General features: G+C 45.7%; 1 long non-coding RNA gene across 1 annotated transcript; it reads left to right on the top strand.

The window, feature by feature from the left end:
• The first annotated feature begins 7,007 nt into the window (after positions 1-7,007).
• On the top strand, positions 7,008-14,684 carry LOC104071949. Its single transcript, XR_683604.1, has 5 exons — positions 7,008-7,167; positions 9,761-9,932; positions 12,014-12,148; positions 12,561-12,681; positions 14,457-14,684. It is a non-coding gene; the product is annotated as an uncharacterized LOC104071949 (long non-coding RNA).
• Positions 14,685-18,056: the final 3,372 nt, after the last annotated feature.

Genomic DNA, 18,056 nt, shown 5'->3' on the forward strand with positions numbered 1-18,056 from the left:
GCGAGGGGCGCAGGTTGGGGGTGTGAGGGGCGCAGGGCACCGGGCCCTGAGGGCCTCTCCCCATGGGGCTGTCCCAGCCAGGAGCCGGCAGGCCTCCGGGTGGGATGGCGCCGGGGCCCTCACCTGGGAAGCGCCGCTGTCCTGCAGAGGCGGCCGCCCACCTGGCCAAAACGTTGGGATTTCCACGGCAACCGATGCTCTTTGCTGGCTCCGTTGCCCTTCGGTTCCTCCCTACTGTTTTACAAGGGCAGAGACCCAGAGGGCGGTGGGGGTCAGTTAAGCTTACGAGTGGCAGCGAGCCGTGACCAAGGACAGTCGTTGTCTTAAGTGGTTTACACTGAAAGTGCCAGTCCTTTAAGTTGTTCTTGGTATAAATATATGCCTTCATTCTTGGGAAGTTTTTGGTTGGAAGAAATCGTATTTGCCGATTTTGTTTTATTTTGCAACGTTTTTTCTTTGCTTAATTACAATACAAAAGACTGCTAGGGTGTTTTCCAAAGCTCTCCTCAATCTTCACCACAGCCTTCCGAGGTAAGCGAACAAGTGAACTCTCCCACGATGGGGAAGTTGAGCAAGGAGGGTTTTGTGGCTTCCCCAAAGCCACAAGGCTCCAGCTTCCTGATTCCCAGGCCCGTGCACAGGCCATCTAACACTACCACTTCTTCCAGTCGTGATTTGTGTCAGAACTCTCAAGGCTGACTCTTTTTTCACAGAAGAAGAGAAAGGAGTATTGGCTAAATACATCAAAAGAGAGTTCGACTGGCTAAAAAACACATCATGTTTCCTCAGCATCTGCTGCTGCTGCTGCTTTCCGCTGTTTCAGGCGCTGATCCTGCGAATAATGTACTTACCCTTTCCTGTCCAGGTCTGTCCTGAAACTCTTTAAATAATAACAATAAAGTAGGAGCAGAAGAGAGACACCAAGTGGTCTGGCTGGTGAAGAGAGTTTTTTTTCAGGTACAAACTGGAAAGAGCAAGTAGTTCCTGATCCAAAACCTTTTGGTACCAGAGGGATTTTTTCCATTTATTTCATCAGGCTTCAGATCAGGACTTTCCTGAGAACACAGCACTTGGGGGCGGGGGGTAGTCCCAGGTGGCAAAGTCTGGAGAAGCCATCAGAGTTGTTCTTTTTCCTTCCCTTCCAGGTCTTTCTGAATAGAGAGTCCTTCTGTTCCGTATGCCATTTCTGCTCCTCCACTTTTTGATTTAAGAACAGTGATGGTCCTGTATCTATGTAAATATTTACAGGAGAGATCCTGGATGCTTTTCAAGTCTCAGTTAGCAAAGCCTGTGGTACATAGGGACAAGAGCTGTCCAGCAGAGCAGCTCTTTCTAAGAAAATGCTTCTGGCACCAATTAGAGCTGGGAGCAAAGGTATGGCAGAAAACAGCCAGAAGCGGGAACTGGAAAATCTGGTGTCCTCATTTGTGTTCTTCTAACATCTGGTACACACACATACACTGCAAGAACCCATAGTTTACAATGCTTGTACGTTTGCGGTACAGCATAGCCCACTCTTAATTTCATGCATCCCCACAAAAATGGCTCGTTCCCCAAGCCCTGAGATCTCTGTGAGGCTAATGGATAGCAAGGACAAGTGATTTGTGGTGAAAACTGATGCTTTTGAGGAACATATGACTAAGCAAAATGTTCAGAGGGTGTAATGATTTGCAAAGCATGAGAAATGAAGTTTTCCTTCTTTACATTGTGAATGTAAGCTGATTTGCATATAAATTGGACTTGTCAAGTGTACTAATATCAATCAAAAAGCTGTGAAAATAAAACTGAAGTTGCAAATAAATCATTCATTTATGTGAATGTTGCTGTTCGTTTTATTTATTTTTTCCAAAGCAGTTTGAAAAAGGCAGATGCTGAAAAATGAGGCACTTGGGGTTAAGCTTGGAAGTCTGAGAGCTTTGGGTTGGCAGTGTGGTCGTTTAGAAAAACGTTACAAACCAAAAAGCATGAAAATCTGCAGCCACCAGCCCCTCATCAGAGTTAAGCCTGTGCAAGCCCTCTCTGCCCACACTGGCACCTGCTGTCCTGTGTAGGGGGAAGACCCTGCCTGAGGTAAATTTGCTGCGCCCTGCTGGATGCCTGATTTCTGACCTGATCCATGTCCTTTGAAATGCCAGTGTGTTGGAGTCGCTGTATGGATACGCGATATTCACCTGACCTACACAAATTGTCGTGATATTCAGGGTCACCTAATAGGGCCAGCAGAAGACTTTGCGCTTGGCTCAAAAATGGTGGGACACACCATAAGGAAACCACTTCAGTGTTACCTCTTTCGGTAACTTCTCGCTGTCACTCCACACGCAAGGAGAGGGGTGATGTCCTTGAACAGCAGCAGGAACACAATATGTGGGGACAGCTGTCTTGTCCAGAAATCCCAGATAGCGCACTCTAGCCCTGCACCCAGGTTGCAGCTATCTTCTCTTTTTCCCCTCCTTTATTTCTTTCTGGCCATGCATACTGCCCCTCCTCCCTTGCTATCAGCTTGTTTAGTTTTCTTCAGCTTTAGCCACTGGACCAGCCTACACCAAATGTCCCTTTTTGTACGGTGATTCCCCTTGTACAGCTGCCAATCACTTAGTAAACGATGGGGCTAATGCAAACAAATGGTGAAAGAGGTTTGGGTTGGGCTGCAGCAGGGCAGGGTTACTGGTGGTTACATTCCACTGCCTTGCTTCTTGTCACCTTTCTGCCAGAAATTACAGCCTTCTCCAGCCTGCCCACACCTGAACCTCTGATTCAGAAGGGACCCACATTAAACACTGCTATTGAAGGTCCTCAAGCTAAAGCAGGTCACTGGCAGAGCTGCACGATGGAGTGATCGCACATGCAGTTCTGCTGTAAGATCAGAGGGGCAATCGCCTCCTGATGAGCTGCTGAGCTATTCTCAGCTGTCCCTTCCTCCAGGTGTCCAGAGGGAAGAAATAACCTGCATCTTTGCACTCCTGTTAGTGCTATGCTAATGCTTTTACCTGTTCTTGTCCTGCCCTTCCCCTTTGCACGGCTACATGGACAGGGCCAGGAGCGCCATCCTCTTTCCTTCCGTGCCTGGCTGAGTCCCTCCATGACAGAGGACTCACACGGGAGCAGATACTGCAATAAATAGGAAATGCTTGTTCAAACAACAAAATAAAATGCATCAAGCAGTGAAAACTAACAGGAAGAAACAATAAAAGCAAGTGAAACTACGAAAAGTGACAATAACATTTCTAGCTGATGCAAAACACTCCAAGTTTGCTGGTACCTACAGCAAGCGCGCTTGAGGCAATTTTAAATAGTGCAGATGATCGTAGAGTTTCTAATGAGCCCAGGTAGTAAAACTAATGCCAGCCCTGAGTTCACCCCAGCATGAGCAAAAGGCCAGAAGATGGTTGAAGCTCTGCAAAGGTTTCAGCTGTGCAGCCCCGAGGCTGTGTGGTGTGCCCACGTGCTGTTTTGGGGCAGGCACGGTGCTTGGTAGTTGTGGGGGCTGCCCCAGCCAAAACCCTGATGGGTCCATCTCTAGAGACTCTTCCAGTCCCAGTGTTGTTCTGCCAATGCTAGAAGTCCTGTGGCTGTGAGCCTGGAGGGAAGTGCTCAGTGGTGTGTGAACTAGCGAAGCAATAAATGAAGAGAAGAGTGGGTAGATGCTTCAGGGCTATGTTATGCACAAGGGGAGGCAGCATCTGCTGCAAAATCCTGCAAACTGCCTAGCACCAAGCACACATCTTGACGTGCCCTTGGGAGTTACCCTCTTCCCTCTAACCAGTTGGGTCTGACAACACTGGGTCAATGCATGCTATGAAATGCTGTGTAGACTCTCAGTGCCAGATCTCTGTCCCCCATTTGTTCTTTGTGGCTTCCTCTGACATCCTTGCCTCCCCGCGTGAGCTCAAGGCAATGCCATGGGAGGTCTGAGTCCTGCTGCAGGTGCCTGTGCTTGGAGCAGTGACATGCAGGCATCCCAGCTGGGCAAGGAAAGAAGCGTCATGCAGCAAAGACATTTCGCTCACTGATCTGCAGCAGTCCAAAGCAGGTATGAAATGGTACCAGGCGAAGAGAGCAACACTTCACAGGTGCTCAGCATTTGCCTTGATCTGATGTGACAGAGCAGTGGCTGCAGCTATGTCGACGAGACCTGGAAGCAGTGGTGGTTCGCGCAGGGGCAGGAAGGAGAACGGGCACGGCGGCGGTGGAGGTGACCAGCTCTGTAAGCCAGTCTGGGGAGAGAGGAGCTGTTTCAGGCAGGCTGCTTTCCAGCTCATGTGCAGGGCTGCGGCAAGTCGGAGTCCAGCAGTGGCCATCTGTCCCTGGGGCAGCTCCAAAGATGGATGCTCCTAGAAACTGCACAGGAGCGTCTGTGGCACTTCAGAGCTTTATTGAAAACCCTGGTGGCTCATGTGTGGACTTTTAAAAGGTCTCCAGCCCTACAGCTGTTAACATCTCAGAGCCAGCCTCCTCTTTCGTCCTCGGGGCATGTCAGAAATTCCTCTGTGACTCCATCTCACTCATGGCGCCCAGTTTTTGCACTCTGGGAGTATTTTGGCTCAGTGTGTGCGTGGCAGCCAGGGCTGGACACAAGCAACAGTGTTGGGGAGACCCTCACAGCTGCTGCTCTCCCACATGGCCCAGGGCACAAATACCCTGCAAGGCGCAGGGGGTTACAGGGAGGGTTTGAGCCCCTTTTGCCCTTAGCTTGCTAAATCTGCACCTGCCAAAGGCTGCAGGCTGAACCAGGGTCTGGGGAAATGAGCACAAATATTTCTGCAGACATTTTTCTTGCCAGGGGGATTTTGCTGTCTCAGAGCTCTTGCGTGTCCTGAGAGACCCACAGACAGACACGTGCAACAGCCTATTTGCATATCACAAGCAAAATTCATGCTGAGGCTGCTCAAGTTTAGAAAACTGACTACAAGCAGCAATCCTCACACAGGAGAGCAGATTGAACACGCTGCAGTTGCCGACAACAGAGTCACAGGAATGTGGCAATAAAAAAAAAGGGAGTTTCTTGTTAGTTAATTGTATTAAAGTTCCCAGTCTCTGCTTAGTGTGGTACAGTGATGGCATGTGGGCTCTGGGTATCCCTATCTGAATGCAGCTGCAGTGGTGATGGTGGGCTGGGCAGTGCTCCTTTCACATCACTGGAAATGTGGATGGTAGCAGGCAGGAGACAGGGAAGGGAAGTGCTACAGCTCCCTCTTGTCCTGCCCCCCCCCACTAATCCCTGAGGAGGCACAGGGCATGGGGAATTTCTGTGATAGGCACTCCTGCCACTGAGAGCCGTGCTGAGGTAGCACGCTGCGAGCATGAGCCCAGGATATCGGGCACACACTGCGACCCTTCACCAGCACAGGTTGGATTCGGACTGGGGTTTTGGGAGTGTGTTGCCACGCCTTGTGGGTTTCCCCATCAGGTTCGCTCAGCTGGTGTCTCTGTGCCATGCCGTGGAGGGGTTCTTGCTCAGGGCGTTTCTCCATCCAGCGTCCCCATCCCACGCTGACCTCAGCCGTTCGTTTCCTCTTCACAGGGAATTGCAACGGCAGCATAACAGGACTGTGTTTGCCACGTGCTGAATGGGGAACAGCTGGAGACAGATGATTGTTTGGGTTATTTGCCTGTTGCCTGGACATTTTGTTTGCTTGTTTGAGCCCTGAAAAAATAGGTTTCCAGTTCCTCCGGAGGCTGGTCTGTGTTAAGCCTGTATATTGTGGGCTGCTTTTGAAAACTGGTGTTTTATAACTTTGCAAATGAATGTCCTGCTGTTTCAGTGGCAAGGCTCCATAAACAAGGCAGTCTTCTCAGAAATTTCCCTGCCACAGAGCCAGCGGGACTGGGGGAGCAGGAGAAGCCAAAACCACATGCTTCTGGTGTCAGAGAAGCAGATACCCCTGAGTGTGGTCCCAGCTGGACCTCTCTCTTGAGTGGATTTAAGTGGCTGACTAAATGATAGTGCTGGCTGATGTTTATGGACTGTGCTTAAGATGCCACTCAGCTGTCCTCCTGATCGGCTCCTCACCTGGGGTAAACCAGCAACACTCTGTTGCAATCATAATACTGCGTTTGTAACTGCTCTGTCTGTAACACTTGCACATATCCTCTGGCTCCTTACTTCTGGGTGTTTGCTTTTATTCTGAGCGGCTGGACAGTCCTCCGCCCTGTGAGAAAAGCATCTTTTTCTCACTGTTGAGTGCAGACGTTTTGGCAGTTCAAAAATAGAGTTAAATAAGAATAGGCTGGTCAGGAAACAGAGAGGGTATTGTTGCCAGCTGATACTGGAGAAGTAATATCAGGAAGAATGCAGATTTGGCCAAGGCACTCACAAGCAGTGCCATGGGTCTAGTCATGAGCCTGGGTGTACAGCAATTGTGCAGCTTCGGGCTGTGGCAGCTGCACATCCTCTCAAATCACAGCAAAATATCAGTCTGACACGGACACGGGACCAGAGTCAGGGGTCCACCTCCTGCTTCACAAAAATCATCCCTTTAACACCTTGTGTTCCTTTGGAAATCTCTTTATTGAGTACTGACCAGACCTGAGCCTGTTTGATTTGGCAGGGACGGACCTGGGGGTGGGGGGGTAGGGGGAAAAAAAATAACAACACTGCAGCCGCTTCATCCCTCCTTGTTTATTCCACCAGAAATAGATTTGGCAGAGCACATCAGGAATGAACTAATCAGCAGAGAATTAATTGGCGTGTTTGTTAAAAGGCAGGAACAACGTGGTGAACAAATTCATGGCTGGATGGCCGAAGGGTTCAAGCAGCCAGAGAGAAGCGCTGCATAGTGGAAACTGTGACTAGTTCAGAGAAGTCATACAGCTGTGCCGGAGAGCCCGCGGTTGAGAGCTGCCCAAAAGAACCACGGGCAAAGATATACGGGTGTCCTTGCAGTCGGAGCTGCTTTAAGAGGGGCTCCATCGCCCAGGCTTTCCTTCCCATGAGGCTCCCATGTGTGGGGGGAGATGGCTAGCTTGCAGGAGTGGGAGGGAGGGCTAGGAGAGGTACAGCTGGAGGAGGCTCCACGGAAAGACTGTGGAAACGCAGAGAGCGGGGAAATGAAGAGGGACACGTCACTCATTGCAAGCTGAAATGCAGAGGGGGTGGTGAGGAGAAGAGGAGCAGGGAGGCAGAGATTTGGAAGCCTCATCACAGAAGGACTGGCCTCAAGAGCACAGGTAACGCTTGTATGCAATTCTCTGCCTTCTTTCCTAGGAATGTTTTGTTTCTTGCTTTGGAGGAGACACATCCATGCACCTTGGAGAGAGCTTCTTGGGTTGAGGGACTCTAAAGGGACCCGTGGGAAGAGCCAGGAGAGGAGGGAACATGTGCAGACTGGCATGGACTTGGAGGTTGGAGGATTGCTACCTACATTTCCAGAGACCAGGGGTGTGCAGAGTGAAAGAAGGAGGGAGGAAGGAAGAGTGAGCAAATCCTTAGAGACAGCCAGACAGGCAGACATGGAGAGTGCGAGGTCTGTGGGTGCCTATCCAGGGAGAGAGAGGAAACTTCTTAAGAGGGAGGGGAGCACCAAGCTCTAAGTGAGAGAGAGATGGAGATAAGACATATCCTGAAAAAGCAGGTACATCTGGAGAAGAGGCAGAAGGTGTATATTACCTCCTAAAACCAACAGTACTTTACTAATGTTATGATTTGCAGTAGATATGTGCTTTGCACCTGGATGGCTTTTTTTTTTCTTCTTTACCATCAGTGTGCTTGCCTGCTGGCAACAGCATCACCCTAGCTGTCAGTCATTGGGGCTGTCAGTCAGATCCCTTTGTTTAGCAGTATGGTCAGGCTATTTGAGGGTTTCAGGTGCTCTTTGCTTTCACACAACACCCAGGTAGTAAATGAGCAGTGTAACTCTTAATTATATGCAACAGCACCATTTAACTCAAATATGTTGCCACACTTGAAAAAGTCAAGATATTGTTATTCCTACATAACCCAACCTGGGTGTGCGCATATACCAACATAGAGCATTATACCCACACACATATAAACTGAAGAACAACACAGTATAATGGATTTTTAACAAGGACTTTTGAAACAGGTGATATCCTAGCTGTACCACTGTGGCTGGGTTAATATTGTAGGATCCAATTTTTTAAATTGCTTTTGGCATTTTTCTTGATCTTTCCACCATTACATAATACTACAAACATATGCTAATGTTTATATTACCCTGATTTTTTTTGCTTGGAGAGCTAACAAATGCCATCCGCTTTGCAAGTAGAGCTTGCAAATTCTCTGATTGTTCTGGACTCACAGTCTTGGCAGCTTTCTCCTCTAAAAGCTCAGGGTCTTTTCAGGATCCTAGCTTGGGAGCTCTGACAGAACTGGCATTAACTGAGAAATTGTGTGCAGCTACTATATGTTTTTTTAATGTGAAGCTGTTTGGTTTATAGCACCTAAACTTTCTTTAACTTTATACATAAACCAGAAGATTTTAGTTGGGTGTGTGTAAGTAACATAACCTTAAAATATTCTTAAAATATTGCATGTGGAAATAAAGATAGAGAAATTCCAACAGTCTGCAAAAATACCTTCATCATCTATTGAGATCCTTTACAAAATTGAAAATCTTAAACTTACTTTGATGTTTAAATATCCATTACCATTGGAGTGAGAGCTACATTTTATGTATATATGATTTACCTGAGATCAAACTCCCTGATTCATTTAAAAGTATATTTTATTTCTCTGCAAATAACCCAAAACCCAATATCGCTCTTCAGCTTTAGTTTGAAAGTAGCTCGAAAGGAACTTGGGAAAATTATGGGAGGAGAATGAGTCTCAAATGAAAACCACAAAGCTAATTCACTTGCAGTCCAACATTTCAGCGAAAAATCCTTCATTTTAGGTACCACTACAGTGATTGCTAATCAACAAAATCCTCCTCTCAAAGCAAGCATGGGCTTGAGCTAACACACCGGGATGCTCATGTGTGGCATCAGAAGAGTGTATGTGTTTAGAGCAGTCAGAAGTGCAGGGAAAGGTTTCAAGCCCTCTTGATATACAAGGGGCAGGCAAGCTCTTAATTGTAATGCAACAACTCACGTCTGCAACAGGAACAGTGTGTTCTTCTCGGGCTTCAGGGGAGAGAGGGCTCTCTGAAATGAAGCTGTGTTTGGCACCGGGAGAGGATAACCCAGGCAATTCCCCAATAGCCTAGCAGACAGCACAACCGATGGGCAAGTCATCACCTGTTTTCCCTTAGGGTGTCAAAATCTGGGGCAGGTACCAGTGAAATCTCAGTGTTCTACTGTCATTCCCCACTGCCTGAAATGGAATATACTGGAGCAGCAAGAAACAGGGAGGGTGAATGGGAGAGGGACAGCGATGGGAGTGCAAATCCTGGCAGTGTTCCTTTGCTTTGGGGTAGGGATTCAGGCTTGGATGGCACAACTGCCGCTCACAGCAGGGCTCTGCTCAGGGTATTGAGCTAGCAGAGCTCTTTTATCATGTTGGAGCGAGGAATTGAGAGGTTAAAAGAAGAAAAAAAATATTGTGTAATAATGAGACGAATATGTCTGTCTTCATTGCTTGCAGATGAAGGGACTGTCCGGTGAATCACTGAGCCCACCCTGCTCCAAGGGCAGAATATGCTGTAATTTTCTGTGAGAGAGCATGCCATATTATTGTAATTAATAGTACCAATAACAAAGCTACTATGTTATTATTGTTATTCTCCGTACTTAGAAAAGTGCTTTCATTCAAGGATGTAAGAGAGTTCTCCCTGCTTGTCCAATCCATGTTCTACCCTGACAGTATTTTCTAGTGTGACACTGCAAGGGATCCAGAGACATATTTGCAATGGGCTTGGGATCTGGTTCCTATTACAGATGACCCTGCAGACTTTTTCTGCTAGAAACCTTATTAGTGAATATCCATTTGCCTTCTACAATTCCACCTAAGGGAGGGAAGATTGCTCAATTTCTGTGTAAGTGTCTGAGATATGTGAATCTATTTCAAAGATGATTATAACCTGGTGTTTACTATGATAATAAATTACAATAGGCTCTCAGGAATGCAGGGAACAAAGCTACAGAGGAACTGGACCATGAGGGGACCTACAAACAGAGCGTGTGGGTCTTGTGATTCATTTGGACGCCTGATGTTTTAAAAGGGTTGAGATCAAGTAGGGTTGATTTTCAGTATCAGATGTAGGTGGAATTTATCACCACCCTTCTTTTAACAAATACAGAAAGATCAAAGTATCCCAGCCCTGGGGTACTGAAACTGGTGGGAGGTGGAAAGGGTAAGGAATGGACAATCTCTTCAGGATGTTTTAAAATGAGCTGGGAAGCCACACTGCCTCCTTGATGTTGGCAGCATTTTCAAATCATCTGCAATTAGAGACGTTTGCGTCTGGTGAATCCTTTCCCAGCAGGGAAGATTAAAAAGGCATGTGCAGTGCATAGTCATCAAAAGAAAGAGAAAAGAAAAAAAGGTCTAAAGGCTGGAGTATTTATCTGAAAATGCAGAGAGGCAGAGGAGCTGTGGTGTCAATGCAAATAGTTTCAAGAAGGTTCATGAAGACCATTTCATTATGTGCCTCCGTGATATCATCAAACCTTCTTAGAGATTTTCATTTTGGCAGCTCTGAGCTGGGGGGTAGAAAAGGTGTATGTATGTGTGAGATAGGAAGAAGGTAATTTATTTTTTGCCTTTAAATGAATGCTGCAATTAGAAGAAGAATACTGAGTACAAAATACATCCTGACAGGTGGAAAGTAATATTTTTAAAGTAGCATGACATTTTCCATCGGTATGGCTATATTCACACTGCTATTTTAAATATATGGAAAAATAAATGCAGTTGCAATTAAAATACACTAGTGGTTGAATGTAAGAAAGGCACAAAGTAAAAGGATTTATTAATGTACTGCTTTATCTGCTACAGCTTCTAGTAGGTTTTGAGGTGGCTGAATTCTTCCCAGATGATTAGGAGATGAGGGTTATATGATATTCAAAAAGCAATTTAATGTCCTCATATTTTGCAGTGAGGTCTTAGACTTTTGATGCATGTACCTGAACAGGGGAGTAATTTGGATTTTCTGAATGTGCCTACTTCTCTCATGAGCCCCTCCATCACAGGTGACTGAAATAATCACTAAAACCCATGAACTTGGCAATGCATTTTTTCTGTTTGTTATGTGCAATATGTGCATAATTGATATTTCCAGCCAGTTTTTACTAGAACAGCTGTTCGTGACATTTTAAAAAAATAAAAATATCAGATTCAACACCAAGGGACTACTTAATTAAGACAGAATAACAAATTAGCATGAGTAAGCTGTGGAGAGACTGACCTATCCTCTTACATTCAGAGATGGTACTTGTCCAGGAGGGCCTGTAGGTTAGGGTTGACTTCCATTGGCTTGGGAATGATGGTAAACTCGAAAGAAGACAAGGAGCTTAGGTAAATGCTCACATCAGTTCATATACCTGTCTTGCCTACTCTGCAGATTTGCTCAGGAGGAACTGACCCGCTGACATCAGGGCAAGGTGGAGACAGTACATGCGTTTGAGGCTCCATCACTGGGCAGCATCTCAGTTATTGCCACTGGTTGGTGGATCAGATCAAAAAGAACGATTTCCTAATCTGGCCTCTATTAAATCCTTGATAAATTGCTTCACTGTTTTGTACCTTGCTTTCCCTAATTGCAAAGTGGGGATGCAGCTATTTCCGTACTTCGTAGTACCTCCTCCTGACATTCATAGAACATTTATAGCTATAAGGTTCTATCCCAACATGGCTACATGTGAAGCAAAGCTGCTTTCTAGCTGCTGCCAGTTGATGAAGCATCTCTGTACCACTCAATGGCTTGGAAAAAAGTAAGGAGGTTTGTCCTTGTGAAAAACAAAAGTCCCTGTGCTTCTGTAAAAGCTAGGCTGAACAACTTGAACAACATTTTAAAGAAATACATCATCAGAGGAAAATTTGGGGTGACAGGTGGGAGGTGCAGAAGGAGAGGAAAAAGAGAAATAAAGCAGTTAGCAAGATTTTTTGTCTCCACAGAGCAGGGGAAAGTCAAGGTCCTACAAACAGCCATCATGGTGACTCTTCCTCTTTTCCTCTTCTTCGTCCTCTTGCCCTGCAGTAAATCCCAGGAGGAATTTCTGGACCACCAGAAATGGAACTACAGAGAAGGCGGTAAGAGGTGGTGGTGGTGCAGCCTTGGAGGCGTTCGCTAACTCGGGGGTGAAGATTTGCCTATTGTGTCCTTGGAATGAGACACACACTGCTCATTCATGAGTGCTTTTTCTTGATTCTGGGAAGCTTCTGGGAAACTGCTGAGATTTTTGGAGAGAAAAATGGTTTTAGGAATAATCAGCTGGGGTATCTAGTGGCAGAAGAAAACTCGGGCAACCGGAGGCAGAGAATTACACTGTGAGGGAAGGTTATCTGCTTTTTAATTTAGATCCTCCATATGTTTAATATTTGGCATTTCATTGCAACTCAGTTCAAGTGATGGGGAGTGGAATCAAATTCAGACCACTGGCTCACATTTTCTTGTTCTGTCACGTTTATTTGCCTCTCTTCCACGGACATCCTGCTAACCTAGCTGACAAAGTCAACATAGAAGGCATTAACAGCATTACTCAAACACTTGAGAAATGGGGAAACGGCATCTTCTGGCAAATGAAACACACCCTACCGAATGCTTTGCTGCCTGAGTTCTCCAGGTAATTCCCTTCATCGGGAGGTGGGATTCAGTCCTCTCCTGGGTGTGCTTCCTTGAGCGGGATTCATCTTCTTTAAGATGAACTTTCAGATTGCTCAACTGTGGGGAGATGAATCCCACTGTCTTGGTATTTGTTGTCCTAGCAGCTCTGATTACTCTAGTAAACTGAATATTCTGCTGACTATTTGTTGTTGAAACATTCTCTACTGCCCTGACTATATATAGAATTATCCTAAAGAAAATTTAGGCTGTTGTCGGCACCACACTCCTGTGAGAACAGGCTGGAAAACTGAACTGTGCTACAAATCCACACATGGACTTGGCCACAGGGCAGGGAGAAGAAGCTGATTTGGCCTGTGATGTTTTTTATTTCAATCTCTGTAACACCCAGATCAGAGAAAGCTATTCACTAGTCCATGTCCTCATATTTCTCCCTTTGCATTGCAGGAAATATTAACGATTGAGCGCACACTCAGAAAATTTAATTTAATCTGAAATTTCTAGAAACAGTGGAAAAGGCAATGAAAGGGAGAGAGGAGTAGGGAATACTAGAAACCTAAATATCACGTAAATCAGAGTTGTTCCTAAAGCAAGTGGTCCTCTTCCATAACTCAGCTTTCTCTTTAAGAAAAAGAAAAGAATATCTGTCAATGCTAAGCATTGAACCAGTTGAAGAGGAAAGGCTAGAAGAATGAAACGGCACTAGTCAGAAGGTCACACAATGTCTGTACAATTAGGGTTTCAAGAGGATATAGTTGATAAATTATATGCTGGCCTTTAGCATCAAGTGGATTTCTCCCTGACTGCATGGTGGCTGCTGTTATTAGCACAGAATTCATCATGACGTTCACACTGCCAGTGCTGAAATTCATTGCTGCCTAAGATTATCAGGGCCAATATTAAGTCATGTATTTGGAAAGCTCTAACTTTAGTCCAGGGAGATGTAATGAGACTACTCAGCCATGTTTCCTGCATAGGGCTTTGAATTAAGAGTAATTGCTGGTAAGGACACAGGCCAGTCCATTAGAAATATGGAGGACTGACAGTAATCCATGGGAATCACTGGCCCAGTCTCCATGTCTGCTCCTGGCTAACACTGAGGCTAATTAATACTAATTAATATCAGGTAAGATTAGAATGATCAGAGCTTCGGAACACCCAAAGGGAGACTGAGAGGAAGCCCTCCAAGGGAAGGGACATGGTTACCCCCAAGCACACTGGTGCATCAATGCAGCCCTCACCTTGCCAAATCCTGATGTAAAACCTGGCTCTCCCCCTCGCTCAGCTCAGGCAGAGGCACAGCCTGGAGCGACCAGGGAGCTGTGCAATCACAGCTGCACCACGGCACGCAGCAGCCTGCCCTTCATTGGGAAATCCTCCTAGGTGATCCCACGCATTGTTGCTCTCTTCTTCTCTACCCCTGCTGGTTCCAGCCATGCAGGATGGTTTTCATCTCCCCTCTTAAAGCAGGAGTGCTGTGAAGTGCTTCTGGGAGCTCATAAACCAGCTGTCATTCTGCACTGAGCCAGCTGCGCGATGGTGGCGATGGAAAGAGCGTGTCGCCCGTCCTGGTCCTGAAGCTCGTGGTTTCCTGGGTTCAGACGAAGGCATCTCAGATGAGTTCCCACCACCCAAGGGTCAGGGTGGCTTTGGAAGCATCTGTTAATGTTTCCTTGTAACTTCCCCACCAACAAACTCAAGGCCATGGTAAATTATTTTGCATGCTCAGCAACGTTCCTCACACTGAGTTATTCTCCTGTATTACTCTCTCTGTAGTCTCCGCCCTGTCTCCGCAGCTGTGGACAATCTCGTGAGGGAAGTCCAGTCGATAAGGAAAAGGCTAGAAGAACTGAACGAACGTCTCAATGTCATCAGCAAAACCATCCTTCCCATCCGAATGAATGCTCTGCAGAGCCAGAGGCGTGGAAATACTCAGCTGCGGAGACTTCCAATGCATAGGAGAAGGTTGTATGCTCGCAGGAGACCCCAGAGGAGTTAATTCTCTACCAGAAAAAAAGGGAAATCTTTATTTTTTTCATCTGCTTAAGCCTTTCTCCATGGGACGCTGCTAGAGAGGATAAAGTAAAGCACATACAAGTCAGCTTTACTAAGGAGACCAGAACTTCTGCATTTTATTGCTGCCTTTCAAGCCTAGGTCAGTAGGTGGAATCTGACCCTGTTCTTCAGTGATGGCTGTTTTGTGTCCCCAGCAGAATGAGTTGACAAGCTCAGTCTACTTGACTGTGAATACCTTCAGGCTATACAGTCATTCTTTCTGCTTACCAGAGGAAGCTCTTTCTATAAAGATCAGGTGAATTTCTATCTCTGTCCTATTTTTACAGCACTCCATCTGACACAGCTGGGGAATCTGATCTTCAAAAGTGCTGAACGCCTGATGAATGCAGAAAGATAGATTAGTGCTTGGCACTTCCAGCTGGGCAGGGAGGGGGAGAGGAAGCTATGTTTTAAAATACAGCCTTAACCTATTCTCCATCAGTGCAAAGAATGCCCCGTTCACATGTTCAGAGGGCGGGTAGGGTTGGATAACCTTGGTCTGTGCGTCATGTTTCAAGACTGAAGATGTGTCAGATTCTAGGGACCAATTTTGAACATCTGTCTTCTGCAAAAAGCTGCTTTTTAGCTACCTGGAACTGGGCACTCAAAACCTTGTTATTCAGTAGATATGTTCAGAATTTCCAGCACTCTGAAAGACATCGCGTTGACTTCTGCCAAGACCCTTGGAAACCAGGGGATGTTTTTTCAAAGCTATTTAGATACCTAATGGCATAAATAGGTGTCTAGAAGGATTTCCAAAAATAGCTTGAAACACAGATAATAAAATCACAGATAATAATCAATTGGTGTCAAATTCACAGAGTATCTTCTCCACGTGCAACCACTGACCTCCAACACCCTTTAGCACAATTAAGTTCTGTAGAAAAAGAGTAACTACACAACTCAAGGACTTTGGTGCCTCAGGGAGTACCCAGAATACCCCGCCTTCAGCTTGTCTTTGCCTGTGGCTTCCTGATGATAGAACTGGTGATAAAAACCAGTTCAGAAATCAAATTATGCACTGAACAGAGGATAGAGTGGGCTTGCCCTTCAGATGTCTAAAGGTAAATCCAATACAAAGATTCCCATTCAGCATTGCAGCCAACTGCATACTGAAATCTGTTGAAACAGAGGCAGGAGAGTCAGAGAGGAAAATAAACTATTTTTTTACAGGTCTGGATGCAGCAATTTATGAGAACAAAAATAAAGAATGGATTATGTCTAAATGGTTGTGGGGGAGGCTGGCATGACAGTTATTTTGCAAACACACTCCAATCATAAACAGTGAGGATGCAGACTAGCTATTTAAGGATTCCCAAGGCCTGAGTTTATGGAAAGAAGTTCAGTGACACTACAATAACCTCCAAAGGGAAAGGGGAAAAACTAGTTTCATATGAAATCTTTCAAAATGAACCGGAAGAAGTTAACACAGTCAGCATTTTGGCTGTGACCTGGGAGTTGAGTGAGGGAGATATGAGGAGCGTATGAGACAATCAGATAAATACTTCCCACATGCAAATTCTCTGAGTTCAGAAAATAACAAAACTCTAACTTGGAAGGTCTTTCTTTGGCTTTTGCTTGGGAATTTGAAACACTGCTTAACTAGACAAGGGAAAAATCAAGCCTGTGAAAAGGCTGATAAAAAGACACAATTGTGCATTTGGTGAAGTTGTCATCATAATTTCTCAGGAAATGTAGAGTATTTTGATCCCAGAATATATTTACTTAAATTACAAGGAATAACAGGAGAGAAAGGCCCCATCAACCTCCTCCTTGTTATTCTGCATTCAGAACTGTAGTATCAGCTGTACACTTGCACAGACTGCTGGTCCCTTCAGGGGATGCTTTACGCACTTTGCTTGGGGCTATAGAGACTGCTGGTCACTTTGGCCTATCTAGAGGAAGAATACAACATAAACATCAGCTTTCATGTTCATATTTTAGACATGAGCATTTTATCAGGCAACCTGAAGTTGTATAAAATCCAACCTGAAACAGAAAGGTAAGACTTCTGGCTCAGGGAAGTCCCTCAGTCACAGATAGCTGGAGGTGGGAGGTCAGACCAGATCACTGCATGCTTTTAGTTTTTACCTAGATGTCCACCACCAGCTTCTGCCAGAGACAGAGGACTGGGCAAGATGGACCTCTGCTCTGACCCAGTCCATATATTCCTATACTGATATGTGAAGTTGGTATCTTTGGCAAAATTCCTCAGCTCAATGGAGAAACTCACTGTTTTAAAAGAGAACAAATAAGCTGCAGCATGCAATGTATATTACAATTTTGCAATTTCTTGCATAATGGTGAATAAACCAAATTATATACATGGTTAATAAATGACTAGATCTGTGGCCTTGTCACCACTGATAGCAGCCTCTGTCATTCACTCTGTGAAAGTCCATGTCAGACTCCAGCCCTGCTCCCTGACCTGAACATGGCCTGTTTGATCAGATGACCACAGCCAGCTTCTTTAACTTCTTTGTCTTTGCACCATCCTCTCTCTCTAGATGGAAACGCTTTAATGGCACATTTCTTTTATAATTTTCTCTTTTGCTTTTTAAGAACATCAGCCTGCTTCCACGCCACTTACTATCTATTTGAGGAGGCAGAAGTCCAGCTGAGCAAGCATCTCGAGGTGCCTCTGCCTCATCTGCCTGGGAAGGTTGGTCTGATCCACGGCTGCCCCAGTGACCGGTATTCGATTCCTGCCTCCGCTGCCCTCTTCTTAAACGATCCTGGGCAAGGCACCTTCTCTACCTGGCACTTGTCCTTTGACATAGCTTATACAACTAAAACCTACTTGTGACCATGAAGGATCTTAGTCCTCCATGCACTTAAATATACCCAGCTATATAAGCCGTCTAAGCCCCCTGTTGTGTTCACTTGCTTACATATATTTCTGGGAAGGGACCCAGCTGGAGTTTTAAATGGAGCTGATCGGCTGGGCTGCGAACACATGCAGAGGTCAGTGGAGGGAGAGCAAGTATCATCAGCGGTTTCTAAGATCTACCCCTTACCTAAAGCTTACAACATCCACAGAGATATGGAGCGCTGCCTTCAATTCACTGTCTTAAAAGGCAACAACTGTGATCCCCCTTAGTTCCGTTTATTAAAAAAAAAAGTTATGATTTTGCAGTTTCAGGAGAGCTGTGCCCCTCCACGCTATATATTACACACTTTTGTCAGTACTTCCCCTCCCTTTTACTTTATTTTCTTCAGATTTCCTCTCTCCCCCCGATGAATACCACCTGCCCCCGCACTTCATTACTTTTCACACTTCTCGGCGTCCTCCATTACTTCACTTCCTCCATTACGTCGCTC

Source organism: Fulmarus glacialis, unplaced genomic scaffold (genome assembly GCF_000690835.1).
Source record: "Fulmarus glacialis isolate BGI_N327 unplaced genomic scaffold, ASM69083v1 scaffold31800, whole genome shotgun sequence".
In the NCBI taxonomy this organism is placed as follows: Eukaryota; Metazoa; Chordata; class Aves; order Procellariiformes; family Procellariidae; genus Fulmarus; species Fulmarus glacialis.